Source organism: Pan paniscus, chromosome 5, assembly GCF_029289425.2.
Source record: "Pan paniscus chromosome 5, NHGRI_mPanPan1-v2.0_pri, whole genome shotgun sequence".
Taxonomy (NCBI): domain Eukaryota; kingdom Metazoa; phylum Chordata; class Mammalia; order Primates; family Hominidae; genus Pan; species Pan paniscus.
Genome location: NC_073254.2, coordinates 109,195,361 through 109,220,658, shown reverse-complemented (window position 1 = coordinate 109,220,658; position 25,298 = coordinate 109,195,361). Strand labels below are relative to the sequence as shown.

Genomic DNA, 25,298 nt, shown 5'->3' with positions numbered 1-25,298 from the left:
GAAAAGCAACTAAAATACAGCCAAATTGTACAACTATACTGGGTATTATTTTGGGTTTCAGATTCAGAACTCCTTTTGAAAAGGCAGCAGGCTTTTGTATGGTTTATATTCTTTGAATTAAGATAGAAATAATAAAATAAAATCCCCAACATGGCAAAGCATGAGCTCATGGCAAAGCATGAGCTAAATGAGAAAAAAAAGTTTTTGAAAACAGAAAAAGGAATGGAATGAAAAATAAAATGAAGAAAATTAAAGGTAGAGAAAAAGTAAATAGAAGTACCAGAGAGCTTCAGTGCAGGATTTCAGGAATGAAAAGCAAACAAACAAAAATAATTGTGGGGGGCCGGGTGCAGTGGCGCACGCCTGTAATCCCAGCACTCTGGGAGGCTGAGGTGGGTGGTTCACGAGGTCAGGAGATGGAGACCATCCTGGCTAACATGGTGAAACCCCGTCTCTACTAAAAAATACAAAAAATTAGCCGGGTGTGGTGGCACGCACCTGTAGTCCCAGCTATTCGGGAGGCTGAGGCAGGAGAATGGCGTGAACCCGGGAGGTGGAGCTGCAGTGAGCCGAGATCGCGTCACTGCACTCCAGCCTGGGTGACAGAGCGAGACTCCGTCTCAAAAAAAAAAAATAATAATAATAATTGTGGGGGAAAGGAATAAAAAGTGCAAAAATGATTTAATCCAAGGAGAGAGTGCAGATATTTCACCAAAAAAATCAAACTTATAATACCTTCAAAATATATGGTATTTCCAAAAGTGCACGTGAATCCAGCCTACATCGTTTCAGTTTAACAATACTTGGAACTACAGCAATTTTCTCCTGAACAAAATGCTGGCCACTGCACGATTTGGGGACTGCTGCTGCCAGCATGGAGAAGAAGCAAATCACAGTGTCACTCTGGTATACTGGTCATTTACAACATTCTCCTAAGCATCCCCAGACACACATGCAAACTTGGTTAACTCCAGAAACCTCTCTAGCTGAAACAAACACGTAACACGCACTAGATAGCACATGTAAAATCAATCTGGGCTAAGGTGTTGGAAGAGCTGGTTGTCATATGGCAGAAAGCAGACAACTAAGAGAGTAGGTGAGCAGAAAGGTGAATTTGATTGGGGATGAAGGGACATAGAGGAAGTGTACAACACATTGCTAAGGAATTACAACTTTAGCTGGTTTTGGTGGCTCATGCCTGTAATCCCAGCACTTTAAGAGGCCGAGGTGGGAGGACAGCTTGAGCCCAGGGGTTCAAAACCAGCCAGGACAATATAGGGAGACCCTGACTCTACAAAAAATAAAATAAAATAAAATAAAATAAATAAAATAAAATAAAATAAAATAAATAGTAAATAAGCCAAGCATGGTGGCACACACTTGTGGTCCCAGCTCCTCTGGAGGCTGAGGTTTGAGGATCACTTGAGCCCGGGAAGTCAAAGCTACAGTGAGCATGATTGCACCACTGCACTCCAGTCTGGGCAACAGAGTGAGACTTTTGTCTCAAAGTAAAATAAAACTTAGACAATGGCTAAACTATTGGATGTTATTAAGCAGGAGAGAGACAAGATCAGAAATTTGTTCTACAAGAATAATTGATGACTATTTGGAAGATGAATTGGAAACAGACTTAGGTCTGAGATAAGTTAAAAGCTTTTGCAGGCCAGGCGTGGTGGCTCACGCTTGTAATCCCAGCACTTTGGGAGGCCGAGATGGGCGAATCACTTGAGGTCAGGAGTTTGAGACCAGCCTGCCCAACATGGTGAAACCTCATCTCTACTAAAAACACAACAATTAGCTGGGTGTTGGGGCGGGCGCCTGTAATCCCAGCTACTCAGGAGGCTAAGGCAGGAGAATCACTTGAACCTGGGAGGTGGAGGTTGCAGCGAGCCAAGATTGTGTCACTGCACTCCAGCCTGGGTGACAGAGTGAGACTCTGTCTTTAAAAAATAATTTAAAAAATTAAAAATAAATAAAAGGCTCTTGCAAAGTCCAAGGATTCCAGAAACATTCCATGGGCAGAAATGGCCAGACTTAATGCCTCACTGAATGTCTGTTTAGGTGAAGAAGGTGCTCCAGAGAAAGGGGGAAAGAGAACTGAAGTTTCTCGGGTTAACAGCTGAGTGAATGGTAAAGCCATGAAACAAAATAGGGGAAATAAGAGAGTGAGGGGCAAATTGATGGATGTGCATTAGACACGTGGAGAGGAGGTAGATGCAGTTGTCCAGGAGGAGACCAGCAGAGCACCAAGGAAAGTGCATTTCTACATAGCTAGTATGAGTAATGGTATACCCAGAGGGGAATTAAACCATCCAGGGAGTGAGTGAGTTGAAAGGGAAAAATGTAAGCTGAGGAAACAACCCTGAAAAACAAAAAGGGAATGAGCAAAAATACCTGACAGACCCTTGCTTCTGCTGGGCAAGATTCTATTACAACTCGTTTTCAAGTTCTGTACGGATTTCTTCAAATGGCCCACAAAGTGAAGGCAGTGACTTTAAAGCCCTGAATGTCCTGGTACCTGATGACCTGAGGCTCCCTTTGGCTTCCCTTCTCTTGGCAGTGAGATTAGCTGCTCTGTTCTCCATCACTATTCCTGGAAATGAGGACAGGGAGGTTCTGAGAGGATAGGCTTTTCCTTTGCCCTGATTCCCCACAGTGTGTACAAAACAACACTGCAAAGACGTAACCCAGCTTGTGGTTAACAAGAACATTTCTCTCCTACCGTTATGGCTTAGGAAAATGGGTGGAGAACTTTGACTGCCCCTGGTCCTCTATACAACATCTAGAGCTTGGGCCCGGTGCAGTGCTTTTAAAGTCCTTGAAGAGATTCCTACATTGATCCTCAAGCAATGTGTTCACCTCGACTGTGTACACACCATGGTTAATAATTACCTTTACTAAGGATTCACTTCTCAAACTTCCTGGTCAATTTGTTGCTACATATTTCAAAGATGCTAGCAGGAATGGATGGCAGGTATAGATGGTCACAGGGTTACAATCCTCAAGGTGTTCTGTGGGAATAAATTTTTATTAAAAATGTGATAAGTCATTAATAAAAATATGTGTGTTCTAAAAATTAGTAAATAGGACAGGACTGGTGCTTCATGCCTGTAATCCCAGCATGTTAGGAGGCCAAGGCAAGAGGATTGCTTGAGCTCAGGGGTTCGAGACCAGCCTGAGCAACATGGTGAGACCACCCCCCCATCTCTACAAAAAAGTTAACAAAAAAAATCAGCTGGGTGTGGTGGTATGTGCCTGTAGTCCCAGCTCTCTGTCTCTGCATGTGCATATGCTCACGTTTGTGTAACAAATGTAATTTGTTTATGGCTGGGGCCCTTTTGCAGCTTCTCCGTTTGCTCCATTTTTATCTTTAGGCCAGACTTGAGGCATTAAATTCAAATCCAGATCACTGATGGTTATATTTTATTGAATGCTTTGAAGGGAGATAAAGAAAGCATTACATCATACCTTGCACTGTAAACTTTCCTTAAAATGCTTTAAGCATTTCTCTTTTCCCCCAGAACCTCTCTCCCTCTGGCAACTGACTCATCTCTCCTTTCCTGCCTATATATACCCAACAGCCACTCCAGCTGGGGCCCCACCCTTATCACCTTATTTATTTATTTGAGACAGGGTCTTGCTCTGCCACGCGGGCCAGAGTGCAGGGGCGTGATCACAGGTCATTGCTGATTCAATCTCCCAGGCTCAAGCAATCCTCCACCTCAGCATCCAGAGTAGCTGGAACTACAGGTCCAAGTGCTAACCTCCAGTGTGACTGTATTTGGGAGCAGGACTTTAGGGAGGTAATTAAAGTGAAATAAGGTCATAAGGGTGGCTCTCGCCTATAATCCCAGCACTTTAGGAGGCTGAGGCAGGAGAATGGCTTGAGCCTAGGAGTTCGTGCACAGACCAGCCTGGCCAACATGAGACTTTACCTCTCCAAAAGAATACAAAAAATTAGCTGGGTATGGTGGCACAGGACTGTAATCACGGTGCTATGGGAGGCCTAGGCAGGAAGATTGCCTGAGGCCAGGAGTTTGAGACCAGCCTGAGAAACACAGCAAGACCCCATCTTCTCACAAAAAAAATTAAAAACTAGCTGGTCATGGTGGCATGTGCCTGTAGTCCTATCTATTAGGGAGGATCAACTGAGCCCAGGAGTTTGGTAAGCAATGATTGTGCCACTGCACTCCAGCCTGGGCAACACAGTGAGACTCGGTCTCTAAAAAAAAAGCAAAGATTAAAATGTTCCTCAAAAGCTTCATTTTACAGTCCTATTTGCTCTAATATTAAGTTTTCTATGTCAACTAACAAAAATTTCATCATTGCTATTATTGTAAGCTACCTGACTTCACTAAAACTAGCTTTCTTTGTTATAAATTAATTTGGCTTAGGGGAAAAGTTTGTTCAAGATGAACTATGATAGAGATATTTATTTATTTGTTTATTTATTTATTTATTTTTCTAAGACAGGGTCTCACACTGTCACCAAGGCTGGAGTGCAGTGGTGCCATCTCTGCTCACTGCAACCTTTGCCTCCCAAGTTCAAGCAATTCTCCCACCTCAGCCACCCAAGTAGTTGGGACTACAGGAGTGCACCACTACACCCAGCTAATTTTTGTATTTTTAGTAGAGATGGGGTTTCACCATGTTGGCCAGGATAGTCTCAACCTCCTGACCTCAAGTGATCTGCCCGCCTTTGTGATTAGCACTTTGGCCTCCCAAAGTAAGCCACCATGCCAGGACTGATAGAGATATTTAATTCAATTTTTTTCAGGCAAATGTGATAGCTGGCCAATTTTTTTTTTTCGTTTTTTAAAATCTTTTGTTTTTTAGAAACCTCACCTGGAAAATTTCCAAAAACCTAGAATGCCATTTTTATTACCATTTCAGAAAAGTAAATACTTTCTTCATTGTCTAATTCATACCAAGTGGCAGCAGTTGATGCTCTCATTTCTTTTCTTGTCTAAAATTAGCTTATAGTTGTACCCGAGTGTTGTTGTTGGCAAGTGGTCCAATTTGTTTCTCCAGGAACACTTGACCATGCAGAGGTCTGCAACCATGAAGACATATAATATGGATCTATCATGTTGCTTTGAAAGTTTGATGCTGGGTGCATGGTCTCATGCCTGTACTCCCAACACTTAGGGAGGCCAAGGCAGGAGAATGGCTTGAGCTTAGGAGTTTTAAGACCAGCCTGGGGAATATAGGAAATATAGTGAGACCTTGTCTCTACAACAAATGCAAAAATTAAAAAAAAAAAAAAGAAATCTTGAAACCCCAGATTTGATCATAGCACTAAATACCAAGGGTTAGTACAAGACAAAATTAATTGTAGAACAGTGTATGCTGTTGAATGGAAGTGAACCAAAATTATATTGAAAATGTGAATAAAAGGCCTAAAAATCAAAGTTATTAAACTGGAATGTCCAATGGTTTATATTTACCATTAGAAGAGACCTATACCACATAAATTAATTTTAGAGTAATAGAGAAACTACCAAAGGAAACAAACAATGAATATGTCTGAAGGAAAGAGAGAAAAAAAGAGGGGGAATAAGGAAACAGTATGCAGCTGTAAAATTTTCATATTGCTGTAGTCTGGTCTAAATATTTCTATTTTTAAAACTGTCTGCAATAAAATAATAAAATAAAAAATTGTAATATGCATTTTTAGCCCAGGCATTACACAATGAAGGTGAAGTAAGTTTAAGAAAACAAGCTAAGCTAAATAAATAAATGGAAAGGCCAAAATAGCTTATTACCAGCCTCTTTGCTTTTGATTAATGGCTAAATAATTTTCATGCAAGATCATATTAAACCTGAACTTCTATGTTGCATGATAGGATCATCCACTGTAGTTGCTAAACCAAAATAATTTGATCTTCAAATACCTAAGGCTGTGAAATAAACAAATCCCCTATACATGAACTCAGATTCTAGTTTCAAACTCTGAAACTCTTTCTTTCTTTTTAGAGATGGGATCTCACTATGTTGCCCAGGCTGGTCTCAAACTTCTGGCCTCAAGGAATCCTCCCACTCAGCCTCCCAAAGTGTTGAGATTCCAGGTGTGAGCCATTGCATCCAGCCTGAAATTCTTTCTATAAAGTGCTTCTTGTGTCCCATTTTGGACTTTCTATTAGCTTCACTGTATATTTTTTAAATTAATGTAGAATCTCAGTAAGTGTTTATTAGTTTTTGGTTGATTTAATATCCAAAGCAGCAATTGTTAGTAAAGTTTCAGTGGAATTGAGAACCGTGTATAAAGGAGAAATTATAACACTTTATAGAGAATCACCTTAATCAATCCATGATTCTAACAGGACAGCAAGCCTGTGGGAGTTGAAAACCCTTAAAAGCTGACACAATAATCTGGAGGAAACATCTCATACAAAATATCAACATGTCTGTAAGATGAAAACACTGTAGTAATGGCTTCCACCCTTAGCCTCCACTAGTCGTACCAGAGAAATTGTCTGACATCTCTTTGCTATACTACCACATTTTGGGGCAACTTTACAATGAAGTATAGAGTTCATCAAAAGAGAAATTTATTCTGAGGGAATCTGTAAGATTAATAAGGGCATGAAATGTGGAAAATTTCCAAATATAAAGGTATATATGGTGTATCTGGTTAGAAATTTTTTTTTTTTGAAACGGAGTCTAGCTCTGTCACCCAGGCTGGAGTGCAGTGGCGCGATCTTGGCTCACTGCAAGCTCCGCCTCCCAGATTCATGCCATTCTCCCACCTCAGCCTCCCGAGTAGCTGGGACTACAGGCGCCCACCACCACGCCCGGCTGATTTTTTTGTATTTTTAGTAGAGACGGGGTTTCACCGTGTTAGCCAGGATGGTCTCGATCTCCCGACCTTGTGATCCGCCCGCCTCAGCCTCCCAAAGTGCTGGGATTACAGGCGTGAGCCACTGCGCCCGGCCTCTGGTTGGAAATTTTAAAAGATTTAAGTATCATGAAGATGTATATGTTTGAAAATATTTTGCGTATTAACATATTAGAAATAAATTACACTGAATTAGCAGAGTTAAGTGAACATGATTTAACTCATGTTCTTGGTAAGGACATCTCTTGGTCAGTAAGATACTTGGGAACACCGATCTAACAAAGATGATGAGACCTCACAGTTTGACATTGAAGTGGCCATAGGCATTCTGGGTTCCAACTAAGGGAAAGTTGAACTGGGCATACATTTGGTTTGGGTTTAGTGGATATAATTATGTGTATTGCAGTCACGTCTGCAACACTCATCTAGCTGTCTAGGTGCAGAAATGGCATCCAGCAGTATTCTTATTGCCCACATGGCAACTTATCTGGCATCCGCACAGGTAAATGTTCAGGGCCAGAGATCATATTGCAATATGACCTTGTCCTACAATGGGCAACACCGTAAGTATATGGATAGTGAAGGGGAAACAAGGCTTGAAATGAATGGAGGTAAAAGTCAGTCTATTGGAAATGCTTCTAGTCACCAGGTATGTAAAATTGTTAAGGAGGGACAAGTCTGTTTTCATCTTCCTGGTCAAAAAGGAAGTTCTGCTTGTGAAGAATATACTCAATGATGCCATATACACAATTACAACTGTTTCACAGTTTTCTCCTCTCTTTCAATGGGAATGGTACAAAATTGAGTTTATCAGAATTACTGCGTATAGGGTACAAACTTAGCAGTACTACACACAATCTGTCTGATCTTGATGAAGGCTGATAACATGTCACTCACTGGAAGAAAATTTAAATTTATCAATAAAGATAATATAAACTCATATGCCATTGAAATAAAGACATTGAAGACAAACTGGTTAATGAGTGTGGCCAATTCAAAGAGAACTTAAGATTTATCACTGTCCAAGAAAACTTGAAATGCCTTTAAATCTTACAGCCGATATACAAAAAAAAATTTGATAGAGGCTTTACCAAATTTGACGATAATCCTAAAAATATACATGGCATTACTTGTAATGGATTATAGCTAAATAATGAAGCTAAAAGAAACTTTTCTAAATGATCAATAATAAAAACAAATTTAAATCAATTATGCTAGACTTTCTATAGAAAACTACATTACAAAACCATTGCCTTATGAAGAGGTGATCAAAAATTATGAAGTAAAAAAAGGAGAAGTGGTATATTTTTCTGAATTTTGTGATCTTTACAAATTTCTTAAGATTTTAAATGACCATTTTCTCTTCTTATCTGTAGCAATAGTTGTTAGTCTCCTTCCCGATTCCCTTCAGCAAGCCAGTGCACCCATCTACCAGCTGCTGCAGGTGTTCACTACCAAGGACCCACACCTGTACCCTTCTGCAGCAGACTGACTGCCCAGGCCTGGGGGAGCCACCTTGCCTGGGAGCTTGAACCACCCCAGTGACTGATCGATGTAAAAGCTTTTGACTCACAGCAGGGTAATTTACACTCCAGAGCTCCCCAAGAAATCAGCCTGAGGCTAGATCTCTTCCGAAACCATCCCTTTGCCTAATTACCCCTGCCCTATCTTGCATCCCTTTCTCCCTTACAATTTTCTGAGAGCCCACTCATAAATCACTTGCACAAGAATCTCCATCTCAGGCTCTGCTTTTAAGGAACCCCACCTGAGAGAGTATCTAATTTTGTATTTGTAATGTTGTGTTCTTATATAGTTGCCCCCAAATTTTAGAAGCTTCAAGTTCCCCCAGTTGTGGATCTATTTCTGGTCCTACTTATTGGTATCACTGCACAGGGGAAACTGAGCTAGAAAATGGGGAATCCATTCTTCAAGTGGTTTGAGGAATAGGCTTGGGTTGCTAACTATTTTAGTAACTACTATGATATCCCACCTGCCTTTTGTCACCACCAAAGAAAGACCGAGCTGAAGGGGTAGGATAAAAGATGTGTGGGGGTTCAGTCAGGATGGTGGGAGAAATTGTAAAACTATAGGAAATAAACACAAACCCTCTTGGAAGGCCTGGGAGTTTGCATAGTTCACTTAAGTGTTTGGCCTAAGGAAGCTGAATTCTCTTAAAGGCTTAGGGCGTAGATGCATAGGAATGTAGAGGAGTTTAGCTAAATAACTTGTTTACTCATGTGGTCCTAAAACTAACCTTTGATCAGGATTGAGATCAGGATGGCTCTAGGTGGGGGCAACCAGGTTAATTACCCTCTAATGGTGTTGACTCAAAGCCTTTGTCATTTAATGTGTGCTGAATAAATGCCGGCAGGGCCAGGAGTCAGGGCCGAGGCTGCAACTCTACAGCACCCTCCTTGGTGTCTGTAAGTGGCCCAGACCCTCAGCCGGACTGACAGGCAAAATACCTGTGTCAGTGTACGTTATTCATCCGTTGTTGGGTCAAGGTCTGCGGGACAGACCCCTGCAAGATGGATTCACTAAAATTAGATTTAGCAGCATTTATTCTAAAACCCAAATATCATGTAATTTAATAAGAATTGTATTTCCCTCCCATATAAAATATGTCTGGTGTTAGTCCAGGACAACTTCACTGCCATCAGGGACCAAGTAGTCACACTTCTGTTCTGCTATCCCCAGTGTGTGGCTTCCTTCCTCAAGGTTTCTTCATGAGTCCAAGATAACTGCTGGCATTCCAGCTATCATGCCCACATTTCAGGCAGTAGGAAGAAGAGAAGGACAAAGAGTGTGTCCCCTCAGCTGAAAAAAAGTCCCTTAAGGGGCCATTCCGGGTATCTCTTATTACATTTCCCTTTACATGTCTTTGGCCAGAATGTGGTCATATTCATATCTACAGGCAAGGGAGGATGAGAAATGTAGCAGGCATAAAGGAGGCAGGAGGGTGATGCAAGCAAGAAGAGCCAATACAGTGTGCATTAGTGAACTGACTGCCACTCTACGCAGCCAGGGCCCAACCCTGCTGAGAGCTTCTGAAGACTCTATAGAATCCACTTGGAATTGTATACTATTGATAAACATATAATTACATAAAACAATATCTATACTTATGTATAGAGAAAACAAATAATTATGAGATTTATATTAAAATATTTATAAAACAGCTAAAGTTTTATCGAATGTCATTTTGAACACAAGTATGTTCTTTTATTAAATTTTTATATTTTATCTTATTTTATTTTGTTTTTTAGAGACAGGATCTCACTCTGTTGCCCAGGTTGGAGTGCAGTGGCATGATGATAGCTCACTGCAACCTCAAACTCCTGGGATCAAGTGTTCCTCCCACCTCAGCCTCTCAAGTAGCTGGGACCATAGGCATGCATCACCATGCCTGGCTAATTAAAAAACAAAATTTCTTTGGTAGAATGAGGTCTCACTATGTTGCCTAAGCTGGTCTCAAACTCCTGGGCTCAAGGTATCCTCCTGCCTCAGCCTCCCAAAGTGCTGAGACTACAGGTATGAGCTGCCACATCTGGCCATTAAGTAGCAGTTTTTCAAATGCTAAAAAAAAAAAAAAAAAAAAAAAAAAAAGATTAAAATTCCTTTTGAAGAGAAGCGATGTAAAAAGTCTTTACTTTCTTTTTTTCTTGAGATGGAGTCTCACCATGTCGCCCAGGCTGGAGTGCAGTGACGCAATCTCGGCTCACTGCAACCTCTGCCTCCTGGGTTCAAGGTATTCTCCTCCCTCAGCCTCCTGAGTAGCTGGAATTACAGGTGTGTGCCACCACACCCAGCTAATTTTTGTATTTTTGGTAGAGACAGGGTTTCACCATGTTGGCCAGGCTGGTCTCGAACTCCTGACCTCAAGTGATCTGCCCACCTCAGCCTCCCAAAGTGTTGGGATTACAAGTGTGAGCCACTGCGCCCGTCCAGTCTTTAGTTTCTTGATCTTAGTTCCAATAATTTGTTCACTCAAACTTTGAATTAATTTCAAAAGAATTCATTTCTGTTTTTAGGATGTGATGGTGCAGGAAAAACTCCTGCCCATTGAGAGGGCTCCGTAAGTGCTTCCCAAAAGTGAATGAGAAGGAAAAGGAGATCTCCGCAGGAACTGCCTCCTTGGATCCAGGGCAAAAATGAACCTCCTATTGGAGAGAAGGTGAATGAATGTGGCTTGGCAGCACAGGAAGTTTGAGTGGAGGGAAGGGAACGGCCCATTCTTCTGAAGGACAATGAGGAAGCTGTTGTTTGCATAAGCTCTCTATGAAGTGATGACTGCTAGGCCAGTGACAGCATCATCCCTGTAACTTCAACCATCATCTCCTTTTTTCTTGAGTGGATCTGTCTTCATTAGGTTCTTTTATTGGGAAACTTATTTCCTCCTTCAGGATTGAGTTGGTTCTTGTCAGCTTTCCATAGGTGTCCAATAGGCTCAGTACTTTTGATTACTTTCTCTTTGGAGGTTGATGTCCTCCAAAGATGACTAACTTTTGCATTCTCCTTTTTGAACAGTGCCCAGCTTGTCAAGAAGTTGAATCAGTGCAACCAGCGTTTGTGAAAGCAGCATTTCCCATTTCACGCAAAGTCAGCTTCTGGCCAACTGGACAAATCTGAACAAATATGAAACCCACTAAAAGGCCAGTGACAGGTGCACACACTACTGACTCTGGCTAGAGGCTGTGGCAGGAATTGGACTCATGTCATCCAGCGACAGTTCCACCAGCATCTCTTGTGGCTTCCCAAGGACCAGCCTGAAGCAAACTCCTCAGTGGTGTGAAGACTTTCCATGTCACTGGAAACCCACCACAGAGTTCTACCAAGTAACCATGCCTCCACCAGTCCACAACAAACTTTTAAGGCCTCTCCAGTTATGCCTGCAACCATCCCACATTAGCAACCTAAGTAGGCCACCAGTAGAGCTGGTCAAGAGAAAGGATAGGTTCAATTAATTATTTTTTAATTAAAAAAAATAGAGACAGGGTCTTGTTATGTTGCCCAGGCTGGTCTTGTACTCCTGAGCTCAAATTATCTTCCCACCTCAGTCTCCCAAAGTGCTGAGATTACAGGTGTGAGCCACCGTACTCAGCCAGATAGATTCAATTTTTAAAACTTTATTGCCATTACTGTTCAGTAACCCCTTGATATGGTTGAATATTTGTCCCCTCCAAAACTTATGCTGACATCTAATCCCCAATGTGACACTATTGAGAGATGGGGCTTTTAAGATGTGATTAGGTCATGAGGGCTCCACCTTCTGAATGGATTAATCCATTCATGGATTAATGAGTTCATGGGTTAATAGATTAATTTATCTTGGGAGTGGGATTAGTGGTTTTATAAGAAGAGTGAGACCTCAGCTAGCATATTAGCACTCAGCTCCCTTGCCATGTGATACCACCTTGGGACTCTGCAGAGAGTTCCACCAGCAAGTCCTGTACCAGATGCAGCCCCTTGACCTTGAACTTTTCAGCTTCCAGAACTGTAAGAAATAGGCCAGGCATAGTGGTTTACACCTGTCATCCCACCACTCTGAGAGGCCAAGGCCAGTGGATTGCTTGAGCCCAGGAGTTTGAGGCTGCAGTGAGCTATGATCATGCCATTGCACTCCAACCGAGCCTGGGCAACAGAACAAAACTCAGTCTCAAAAAAAAAAAAAAAAAAAAAGCAGCAGCAGCCAGATACAAAAGAATACATTCTGTATGACTCCATTTATTAGAAGTTCAAAGCCAGATGTAGTGGCTCACACCTGTAATCCTAACACTTTGGGAGGCCGACACAGGAAGATCACTTAAGCTCAGGAGTTTGAGACCAGCCTGGGCAACATAGTGAGACTCCATGTCTATTAAAACAAAAAAGTTCAAGGAGAATCCAAATTAATGGATGTGGATAGAAATCAAAGTGGCAATTCCTCTTCAGAAGTGAAGACTGACTGATAGGAGAAATGAGAGAACTTTCTGAGTGATGAAGGTGTTTTATATCTAGATTGGAGAGTTGGTTACACAAGTGTATATATTTGTCAAAAGTCATCAAATTGCACACATATTATTTCACAGTATGTATGTTTTACCTTAAATAAAAATGTTTTGGCCAGGCACAGTGGCTTACACCTATAACCCCAGCACTTTGGGAGGCCACAGCAGGAGGATCTCTTGAACACAGGAGTTTGAGACCAGCCTGGGCAATATAGTGAGCCCTCATCTCTACTAATAAAATAAAATAAAATATAACATAAAATAGCCACGCGTGGTGATGCAGGCCTGTGGTCCCAGCTACTCAGGAGGTTGGGGTATGAGGACCGTTTCAGCCTGGGAGGTCAAGGCTGCAGTGAACTGTGATGATGCTACTGCATTCCAGTCTGAGTGACACAGTGAGACCCTGTCTCCAGAAATAAAACAAGACACAACAAAAAAAGTGTTGTATACTTTTTTTTTTTTAATTTAGAAGAGAAGAGCCAGGCACAGTGGCTCACGGCTGTAATCCCAACACTCTGGGAGACCAAGGCAAGAGGACTGCTTGAGCTCAGGAGATTGAGAACAGCTTGTGTAATATATTGAGACCCCATCTCTACAAAGAAATATATATTTTTAATATTAGCTGGGCATGGTGGCACACACCTGTAGTCCCAGCTGTTTGGGAGGCTGATGTGGGAGGATCCGTTGAAGCAGAGTTTGAGACCAGCCTGGTAAACACAGCAAGATCCTGTCTCTACAAAAAATTTGTCTCAAATTAGCCAGGTACAGTGACATGCATGTAGTCCCAGCTACTCAGGAGGCTGAGGTGGGAGGACTGCTTGAGCCCAGGATGGTGAGGCTGCAGTGAGCTGTCATTTGTGCCACTGCACTCCAGCCTGGACAACAGAGTGGGACCCTCTCTCAAAAAAAAAAAAAAAAAAGAAACAGAGAGAAGAGGGGTGTCTTGGTCCATTTTCTATTGCTTTTAAAATAATACCTGAAACTGAGTAATTTATTTAAAAACTATTTATTTATTTAGAGACAGGATCTCACTCTGTTGTCCAGGCTGGGTTGGAAAGCAGTGGCACTATCATAGCTTACTGCAGCCTCAAATTCCTGAGCTGAAGCAATCCTCCTGCGTTGGCCTCCCAGAGGGCTAGGATTGCAGTATCTGGCTTCTTTTGCTCAACACAATGTGCTTGGGATTCATGCATGTTGGTCCACCCCTTTTTTCATTCTGTGTAGAATGCTATTGTACAAATACACATGATTGGACATGATCCCATCCCCTTTACTCCCCATTCTCCCTCACCCTCCTGCCTTTTGGCCTGTACCTCCCTTTTTTCTCTCCTCACATCTTGGTGGCAGCCCCCTGACTCTGCAGGAAGAACCCCTCAATGAGTGTCAAGGGGTTCTTGGCCACAGAATGAGAGGCCACCACACCCTCTAGCTTTGCCTACACCAGCTTCTCTCCTTTTTCTTTTTTCTTGCAATTTGTTGAAGAAACTTTGTAGCTTGCCCTGTAGTTTTCCACATTGTGGATATTGTTGATTGCTTTCTTTTGGTGGTATTAATGTGCTTTTTTAGCCCCTGTATTTCCTGAAAACTGATAGAACTAGAGTTGTCACCAGCCACATATAGATATTGAGCATTTGAAAAGTGGCTCATGGGACTTATTGGAGGAACCCGCCCCCAATATTTCAACATAGGTTCTTTCTATTTTCCATAAGTGTCAGCAGCTGGCTGAGAAATAAAGAGAAAGTACAAAGAGAGGAATTTTACAGCTGGGCCACCGGGGGTGGCATCACATATTGGTGGGACCATGATGCCCACCTGAGCCTCAAACCAGCAAGTTTTTTTATTAAGGGTTTCAAAAGGGGAGGGGGTGTAAGAACAGAGAGTAGGGACAAAGATCACATGCTTCAAAGGGCAAAAAGCAGAACAAAGATCACATGCTTCTGAGGGAACAGGACAAAGGGCAAAAGCAGAACTACTGATAAGGGTCCAACAAAGATGACAAGGCAAAGGGCAAAAGCAGAACTACTGATAAGAGTCTATGTTCAGCAGTGCACGTATTGTCTTGATAAACATCTTAAACAACAGAAAACAGGGTTTGAGAGCAGAGAACTGATCTGACCACAAATTTACCAGGGTGGAGTTTTCTCCCCACCCTAATAAGCCTGAGGGTACTGCAGGAGACCAGGGCGTTATCTCAGTCCTTATCTCAACTGCATAAGACAGAGACTCCCAGAGCGGCCGTTTATAGACCTCCCTCCAGGAATGCATTCCTTTCCAAGGGTATTAATATTAATATTCTTTGCTAGGAAAAGAATTTAGCAATATCTTTCCTACTTGCATGTCCATTTATAGGCTCTCTGCAAGAAGAAAAATATGGCTCTTTTTGCCTGACCCAGCAGGCAGTCAGACCTTATGGTTATCTTCTCTTGTTCCCTAAAAATTGCTGTTATTCTGTTCTTTTTCAAGGTGCACTGATTTCATATTGTTCAAACACACGTTTTACAATCAATTTGTACAGTTAACACAATTATCACACTGGTCCTGAGGTGATGTACATCCTTAGCTTATGAAGATAACAGGATTAAGAGATTAAAGACAGGCATAAAAAATTATAAAAGTATTATTTGGGAATTGATAAATGTCCATGAAATCTTCACAATTTATGTTCCTCTGCCGCGGCTCCAGCCAGTCCCTCCATTTGGGGGTCCCTGACTTCCCACAACAGGACTAAATGAATTTAAAACTTTATTTTAAATTTAAATAGTCCCATGTGTTTAGTGGCCACAGTATTGGACAGTGCAGATATAGAACACTTCCATTATCACAGAAAGTTCTATTAACCAATGCTGAGCTAGGCTAGACTCAGTGTTTTTGGAAGAGCATTTCAGCTAGGTGCAGTGGCTCAGGCCTGTAATCCCAGCACTTTGGGAGGCTGAGATGGGTGAATCACCTGAGGTCATGAGTTTGAGACTAGCCTGGGCAACATGGTGAAACTCCATCTCTACCAAAAATCAAAATTAGCCAGGCTTGGTGGCACATGCCTGTAATCCAAGCTACTCGGGAGGCTGAGGCAGGAGAACTGCTTGAACCCGGGAGGCAGAGGTTGCAGTGAGCCAAAATCACACCACTGCACTCCAGCCTGGGCAAGAGAGTGACACTCCGTCTCAAAAAAAAAAAAAAAAAAAAAAAAAAAAGCATTTCACAGGTACTGATGTGAACTTCCTTCAGAAGAGCATATAATGGATGTTTCTCTTTGTATTAATTTAGCAGTCATTTATGGCCATTGCCTGGACCCATTACTTCATTAGGGGTTGCAAAATTATGACATTATAATTCTATCATCTCCTATTTTATTGACTGGAATACTTTTAGAAAACCAAAACAAAACAAAACTTCCTTCATCAACCATTTGGTTTACCCTGAGGAATAAATTTATACAGGAAAGTTAGGATCCAAAGGTGACCAATTAGGGTTGTTTTTTAGTATAATTATGAACTTGTGCACTTAAAAATATTTGATATGTTTTAATTCATTGCAGTTATTGTTCTTATTGCTACTCAAATTGTCTTATCTCTAGCCAGGATTGTCTTTGGAATCCTTTTCACATGACCCCAGAAGCTTTTGATAACTTTTTTCTGATATGACAAGATATTTTAGGTTCATTGTGTACATGTTTCCCTCAAGCATGGAATCAGCCACACTTCCAAAAAGTCATTGTTTATTTTAAGACAAAATTATATTTAGGGAGTATGGTCTGGGCCATAAGGGGTGCCAAATGGTACTGGGCTGGTCATTGTTTCTAAGCCTTTTCAGTGGACAATGCTAATAACTATTTTTTTTTTTTTTTTTTTTTAGATGGAGTCTTGTTCTGTCACCCAGGCTGGAGTGCAGTGGCGCAATCTCAGCTCACTGCAACCTCCAAGTTCAAGCAATTCTCTGCCACCCGAGTAGCTGGGATTATAGGCGCCTGCCACCATGCCCAGCTAATTTTTGTATTTTTAGTAGAGATGGGGTTTCACCATCTTGGCCAGGCTGGTCTTGAACTCCTGACCTCGTGATCCACCCGCCTCGGTCTCCCAAAGTGCTAGGATTACAGGCGTGAGCCACCATGCCAGGCCTTTTTTTTAAGACAGGTCTTTCTATGTCCCTCAGCCTGGAATGCCGTGGTGCAATCATGGCTCACTGCAGTCTTAACTTCACAGGCTCAAGTGATCCTCCCACCTCAGCCTCCCCAGTAGCTGGGACTACAGATGCGTGTCACCACACCTGGCTAACTTTTTAATTTTTTGTAGAGACGGGGTCTCACTTTGTTGCCCAGGTTGGTCTCCAACTTCTGGGCTCAAGCCATCCTCCTGCCTTGGCCTCCCAAAGTGCTGATACTACAGGCATGAGACACCATGCCCAGCCAAGAAATACTTTACTTTTTTTTTTTTTTTGAGACAGAGTTTCACTCTGTCGCCCTGGCTGCATTGTAGTGGCATGATCTCAGCTAACTGCAACCTCCACCTCCCAGGTTCAAGTGATTTTCCTGTCTCAGCCTCTCAAGTAGCTGGGGCTACAGGCACCCACCCCAATGCCCAACTAATTTTTGTATTTTTACTAGAGATGGGGTTTTGCCATGTTGGCCAGGCTGGTCTCGGACTCCTGACCTCAAGTGATCCGCCTGTCTGGGCCTCCCACAGTGCTGGGAATACAGGCATGAGCCACTGTGCCTGGCTGAGAATTTTTTTTTTTTTTTTGAGACAGAGTTTTGCTGTTGTTGCCCAGGCTAGAGTGCAATGGTGCGACCTTGGCTCACTGCAACGTCCGCCTACTGGGCTCAAGAGATTCTCCTGCCTCAGCCTCCGGAGTAGCTGGGATTACAGGCACCTGCCACCACGCCCGGCTAATTTTTTTGTATTTTTAGTAGAGACGGGGTTTCACCATTTTGGTCAGGCTGGTCTTGAACTCTTGACCTCTGGTAATCCGCCTGCCTTGGCCTCCCAAAGTTCTGAGGTTACAGGCATGAGCCACTGCACCCAGCTGAGAAATGGTTTTTTTTTTTGAGACGGAGTCTCGCTCTGTCACCCAGGCTGGAGTGCAGTGGCGCGGTCTCGGCTCACTGCAACCTCCGCCTCCCAGGTTCACGCCATTCTCCTGCCTCAGTCTCCCGAGCAGCTGGGACTACAAGCGCCTGCCACCACGCCCGGCTAATTTTTTGTATTTTTAGTAGAGACGGAGTTTCACCGTGTTAGCCAGGATGGTCTCGATCTCCTGACCTCGTGATCCGCCCACCTCGGCCTGCCAAAGTGCTGGGATTACAGGCGTGAGCTACCGCGCCCGGTGAGAAATACTTTTTAGAAGAGAAAATATATCACACACAAGACCTTTTTAACTGATCTGCTTGTACCAGTCTCTACTGTTCCAATTCATCCTCCACGTTTTTGTCAGAATATCCTTATTAAACACAAATCTGATCTTAATCTCCTGCTTAAAAAATCTTGATGGGGCCAGGTACAGTGGGGTTACATACCTGTAACCCCAGCGTTTTGGAAGGCTGAGGCAGGAGGATCACTTGAGGCCAGGAGTGTGAGACCAGCCTGGAAACATAGCAAGACTTACCTCTACAAAAAATTTAAAAATTAGCAGGGCATGGTGGTACACACTTGTAGCACCAGCAACTTGGGAAGCTGAAGTGGGAGGATTGCTTGAGCCCAGGAGGTTGGGGCTGCAGTGAGCCATGATTGCACAACTGCACTCCAGCCTGGGCAACAAAGCAAGATCCCGAATTGAAAAAAAAAAAAAAACAACAACAGCAGCAACAACAAAAAGAACTTTGGCTCTAAATCTCCATTCCAATCTCTTTAGCATTCTTCCTTCCTTCTCCCCTAGTTCAGCAACACTACACTACTCTCACCACAAATGTCCCTTTGCTCATCGAGTTCACTTTGCTTTTTTTATTCCTGGGTGAATTTAATCCAATAAATAGCACAAACATTGATTTCCTCTAAAATAACTCCTAGTACTCCCCCCCAGAGAACTAATCTGTTTCCATTATATCCTCCATACTACTCCAAAATACCTTTATGTGGCACTAATGAAACAATATTATAATGACTTATTTACATACGTGTCTATCTCTAGCAAGAACGTCTCTCAAAAATTAAAGATACTCACCAGTGGTGGTACTATTTAGTTTTATATGTTACACTGATGAGACATTAAATGTGGAATTGCATAGTGTGAGAGTTAAAACTACAGGCACACACCACCATACCCAGCTAATTTGTTTTTATTTTTATTAGAGATGAGGTTTCGTATGTTGCCCAGACTAGGCCCTTTCCATATTTACATTAGGGAGAAAGTTTTAGTTTTGTGCCAGTATGTCTTCAACATCTCTATATTGAGTGATTAATTTCCCTTTTATAAGAGAGAGCAGGCTTGGAGCCTGCGCAGACAAAAGTAATCGGCTGGAATTTCCAACATGGTTTTGTTTATTATTATTATTTTGAGACATGATCTTGCTTTATTGCCTAGGCTAGAGTGCAGTGGCACGAACACAGCTCACTTCAGTCTCAACCTCCTGGACTCAAGTGATCCTCCCACCTCAGCCTCCAGAGTAGCTGGGACTACAGGCACACTCCACCATGCCCAACTAATTTGTTTTTATTTTTACTAGAGATGAGTTATCATATGTTGCCCAGACTAGTCTTGAACTCCTGGCCTCAATCATCCTGCCTCAGCCTCCCAAAGCACGGGGATTACAGGCGTGAGCCACTGTGCCTGGCTCTCCTTCTGTCTATAAACCTTTTTTTTTTTTTTTTTTTTTGAGACAGTCTCACTCTGTTACCTAGGCTGGAGTGCAGTGGCACGATCTCAGCTCACTGCAACCTCCACCTCTTGGGTTCATGAGATTCTTGTGCTCCAGCCTCCTGAGTAGCTGGGACTACAGGCACACACCACCATGCCCAGCTAATTTGTTTTTATTTTTATTAGAGATGAGGTATCGTATGTTGCCCAGACTAGTCTCAAACTCCTGCCCTTATGCAATCCTCCTGTCTCGGCCTCCCAAAGCACTGAGATTACAGGCATGAGCAACTGTGCCTGGCTCTCCTTCTGTCCATAAAACTTTAAAAATTAATATTGGTGATAGAACTTTCTTTTTAAATAAAAGTGAGCTAATTTAAAGTAAACATATTATGGTAAAGAAGTACATCATTATGGCAAAAATCTCACAGGATGGATGAAAACGACTTAAGTTTGGGAAACAACGGACTAGGTCCTTGAGAATTAAGGAGCATAACTTCTATTTTCAGCCCCAGTTCCTAGCACTGTGCTTCACATACAATAGATCAACACTAAGCAAATGGCAAATTAATTAGAAAGAAACACCCCCCCAAGATTTTCAATACCCAATATGATTTTAGGGAATATACACGAAAAGTGACAGGCCTTCTAAGTTGACTTTTCTGAAAAAGTTAGTTTGATCCCTCCTAGTTACACTATTATCACACAAATGACCTTTTTAAAAACATGATTTCTTATGGCTATAGCAGAAGAGATCAAATTCATAAAAGGATACAATCATAGATTCTCCAACTGATTGTGTGGAATGATGATGTCTTATAAACCAAAGTACATAGGTAATAGAAAAATGTTTACAATGTGTTCTATACAAATCCCCACATCACTCTTCACGGTTTGTTTTAAGAAAGGATAGGCCATGGCAGCTCTCACTAGAGGAAAGCTAGCACCATCTGTTGGAGAGTGAGTTCACAACATAAAATGATATTCTCTGTTGACTTCATTAATCCTGACACTGTTTCTTCAAGGTACTTTTTAATCACACAAATTTCAAGACACTAATACCTACCTAAATACAATTTAATTTTCAATTAGTTCTAGTTATCCACTATGACAGTAATAAACAAAACTAGTTAATTAATCTGATTAAGATATTAATCAGATGTATTGCTTAATGCAGTTAAAATATTAATCAGTCTTTCACTATTTGACTTCTTGATTAGACCTGACAATTAGCCCATTCTGAGCCATTTAAGAAATGGAAGAAAAGCTTATTCAACCACATACTCTATCAGATTGCTTTAGAATAACAAATATCGTATGTATTGCTCAACATTGTAAACCTGCCTCAACTTCTTGATTATCCACGGTAATTAGGAAGAAATAGTGACAGCCTTGAATCGTGAACTTTACTAATAACCCAGAAACAGTAATTTTCTACATTCAAACTCTTCTCCCACAAATCTACTGATGATATTGAGAGGTTTGTGCTTCTCCTGTACCATTCAGAATAGATGTTTCTAAGAGACAAAAAGAATGTAAGAGATAGTCAGCTCAGACTATGTGCAGGTAGGTAGAGATAAGAGGAAAGTCCTAAGTGTTTAGATTCTAAATGACAGTAAGTTATTGTCATATCAGCAATTTCCCCAAAGACAGGATTCAGGAGTAAACAACCAAACATTATAAATAGATTCACATGTGGCTCTATTTTAAACACAACATAGACTACTAATTTTAAAGACTTGTAAAACTGAAAAGAGATTCTGAATTTTTCTTGCAATACTCTTTATGAAACCGTGATTCCAATGAAAAAGTTTAAAATGTATTTACTTTTGAAAAGTCAGGTGATGATATCTAAATGAGATATGACACAGGTTTTCCTAAAATATTTTCAAATCAAAGTCTCTCTTAGGTGAAAACTTAAAAAGCATTTAATTGATCATAATTTTTTAAATGTATTAAATAAAAAGTAATGGAAGTAACAGTTACTTCGAAGAACAATATATGAAACTCTCATGTAAAAATGAGGCTTTTGTTATGGGAACAGTTGTCAGATTTGCCAGTGGTATACTCCTTGGGAATCCTCGGGCAATTTAAGAAAAACATTAACTCTCCTAAGCCTGGAGGGTACCATCTGGTGCCTTAAAGCAATGATTCAATAAAGCAATACTTTTGTTAAATGGCACCTAAGTTCTAGGACAAGGGGTAAATATGAATATGTTTATGAGTCCAGGGACAGGCAGGGTGTTTACTCTTGACCTAAGCCTTTCCCCTACCTCTTCAAGTATCCTAATCTGCCAAAGGGAAGACAAAATACAGCTTCATCAGTTACTCATCTCAACTGGTTTAAGGACCAGGGCAAGACACTGGCCAAGCTGACTGTAACATTCCTTAGTTGGCCGTGCCCGACGATGTTCTCTCCTTAGGCCTTCCAACCAGAAAACAGCTTTCTTACACTTTACACTAGCTGCCTCAAATCATATCTGGAAAAAAGAACATACGTTTTTATGTAATATAAATAATTATGGCTCCCGAACTTATTTTATATCAATTCCAGCTACCTTTTAAGTTCAAGTTGCTAAGAGAAACTCCTTACACAGTTGAAGACCCTTTCCTCAGGTATTTCCATCAAAAGGAACAGAAAAAACACCCCCTATCCATACATGCATGCTAAGTATTTTTGGATACTCCTACAAAAGCTTTTTTCAAACTGTAAAGAGCTTTGTGGTTTTTTTCTATATTTATAAAAAGCATTAAAAAAAATCTGACAATACTAAAAGATAAGAAGAAAGCAAGTATCAGAGTATAATACCTATACCTGAATAGGTAAAAATAGAATAGAAAAATTCTATTTATACATGAACATACAGATAAATTTATTTATTTATTTACAGACAGGGTCTTGCTCTGTCACTCATGCTGGAATGCAGTACACTAGCACAAACATAGTTCACTGCAGCCTCCAACTCCTGGGCTCAAGCAATCCTCCTGCCTCAGCCACCTGAGCAGCTAGGACTACAAGCATGTGCCACCATGGTTGGCTAATTTTGTTTTTTTTAATTTTCTGTAGAGGTGGGGAGATTCTCTTATGTTGCCCAGCTGGTCACGAACTTCTAGCTTGGAGCAATCTTCCCAACTTGGCCTCCCACAGCACCAGGATACAGGCATGAGTCACCACGCCTGGCCAATATATTTTTAACTAAATAGGTTAATCGTTTACATATCTCATGAATTGATTTTTCTCCACTTAACAGTATGTCAGGGATGAGTAATTGTGACTACCTACCAGGTCAAGTTTCTTTTCTTTGGCCAAGTTTCTTTTATTTGCAAAGTCAATGTAGTGGTTTGAATGGCGGCCCCCAAAAATACATGTCCAAGTCCTATCTCCAGGTATGTATCCTTATCTGGAAAAAGAATCTTTGCAGATGTAAGTGAGGATTTCAAGATGAGATCATTCTGAATTAACCAAGTGGGCCCTAAATCCAATGACAAATGTCCTTATAAGAGATAGAACTGGATAGGATAGATGGCTGATACCATTTGGCTCTGTCCCCACCCAAATTTCATCTTGAATTGTTAGCTCCCATAATTCCCAGTTGTGGGAGGGACCTAGAGGGAGATAACTGAATCATGGGGGCAGTTCCCCATACTGTTCTCCTGGTAGTGAATAAGTCTCACGAGATCTGATGGTTTTATAAGGGGAAACCCCTTTCGCTTGGCTCTCATTCTCTGTCTGCCACCATGTAAGATGTGCCATTTGCCCTACACCATGATTGTGAGGCCTCCCCAGTCTTGGGTATGTCTTTATCAGCAGTGTGAAAACGGACTAATACAGTGGCTCACACCTGTAATCTCAACTTTGGGAGGCCAAGGCAGGAGGATCACTTGAGCCTAAGAGTTTGAAATCAGCCTAGGCAACATAGACTCCATCTAAAATAAAAAGAGAGAGAGACAGAGAAAGAGAGAGAGAAAGAGAGGAGGCCATGTGAAGACAGAAGTGGAGACTGGATCTATGTATCCACAGCCAAAACATGTGTGGGGCCACCAGAGACTGGAAGAAACAGAGGATTCCCCTAGAGTGCCTTCAGATAGATGATGGCCCTGCGGACACCTGGATTTCAGACTTCTGGCCTCTGAACTACAAGAGAATAAATTTCTGTTGTTTCGGGCCACCAAATCTGTGGTGCTTTGTCATGGCAGCCCTAGCCAACTAACACATGGTAAGCATTCTAAGCTTTTGTATTATGAATCCAGCCTGCTCTCCAGCCTCATTTTCCAACTCTTCTCCAGCCTCATGCTCCTGTTTTGCCTCGTTTACTATATTGCCTCAAAGCCTTTGCACGTGCTGTTCCACTGCACTAATTACTCTTCTCCATTCTTTACCCATCTCTTCAAGACTTGTTCAGGGAACATAAGTGACCCTCTAGCCTTGCTCACCATCCCACAATGCCTGCTCTCAGCAGCATATAGTTCTTTTCATAGCCCTGTATTATAGTTTGTATCTTTACCAGTATGATTGTTAGATTCTGCCTCCCTACCAAATTCTAAGCTCTAGGGGAATAGGCACGGTGCCAGTCTAGCCCTGTGCCTGCAGTGCCAGAGCAATCCCTTCTGAATGAAAGAATAGCCACCGTTCCAGTACAGCTGCAGACCCAGGAACCTCCACAGCCTCTGGGAGGGCTGTGAGCTAGAAGGGTGACCACGACATGTATTCTTCAAAGCCTACCACTTCTGCGAGCGAAAAGGGGCACTCTTCACACTTAGGAGTTGCCTGGTTACACTCCCAGCCCTGAATAACAGGCTGTGCCTGCCGGCCACAGGAGCAAGGCGAAGACGAGTCTAACTAGAAGGGGATGGGCTACAACATTTTGGGGAATAGGGAGAGGGTAATTTAAATTTTGCTTAACTGTTCCTGCATTTAAACTGTTGTCTTCTACATCATGTATTCATTTGTACATTCGTTTGTCCCCCCTCTAGAATGTAAGCTCAGAGGGCGGGGCTTGGCCTGTTCGTTCATTGCTATATCCCACGCTAAGTGCCTGGCGCATAGTAGACGCTCAATAAACATGTGAATGAATGTACTCACAGCTGAGTGTTATGCCCCAAGTGAATAAAGGATGAAGAATCATATAATACTTAAAAATCCAACAGGCCAGGCGCGGTGGCTCACACCTGTAATCCCAGCACTTTGGGAGGCCGAGGCGGGAGAGGCTTGAGCCCAGGAGTTTGAGACCACCTGGGCAACACAGCGAGACCCCGTCTCTATTAAAAAACAAATCCGAACAACACCGAGACCTCACAGTTGGAAAGCCGAAGGCTCAAGACCAGAGGGGCAGGAGGCCTACCAACTGCCAAGGTCCTGCGCTCAGGACGATGCGCTGAGGGCCGCGGAGGCTGAGCGGGGACGGGGTTGAACGCGGCTCTCACTGCCCCCACCTCCGCCCAGCCGCAGCCCCGCCACCACCTCTGGGTCCTCTAACCCCCGGCGTCCCCGCCGCGGCCTCAAGCCCCCTCTTGGCCTCCGCCCTCCTGACATACACTGGCCCTCGCCGCCCCCTCCCCAAATCCCGTCGCACTCCAGGACCCCCCATACCCGGATCCCATAGGGCCTGGGAACGGCCGCGCTCCTGTCTTCGGAATTCCCGCGGCCCCTGGGCCGCGCCGGCGCCGCCCCCGCCCCCGGCCCGTGCGTC

The 25,298-nt window shown here is 42.4% G+C and overlaps 1 long non-coding RNA gene across 1 annotated transcript; it reads right to left on the bottom strand.

Annotated features, from left to right (window-relative positions):
* Window positions 1-11,782: 11,782 nt before the first annotated feature.
* LOC134730506 (uncharacterized) lies at window positions 11,783-25,286 on the bottom strand. The gene is made up of 3 exons (XR_010112294.1): window positions 25,199-25,286; window positions 22,892-23,009; window positions 11,783-22,088 (listed from the first exon to the last, which is right to left on the bottom strand). It is a non-coding gene; the product is annotated as an uncharacterized LOC134730506 (long non-coding RNA).
* Between the last annotated feature and the right edge of the window lie 12 nt (window positions 25,287-25,298).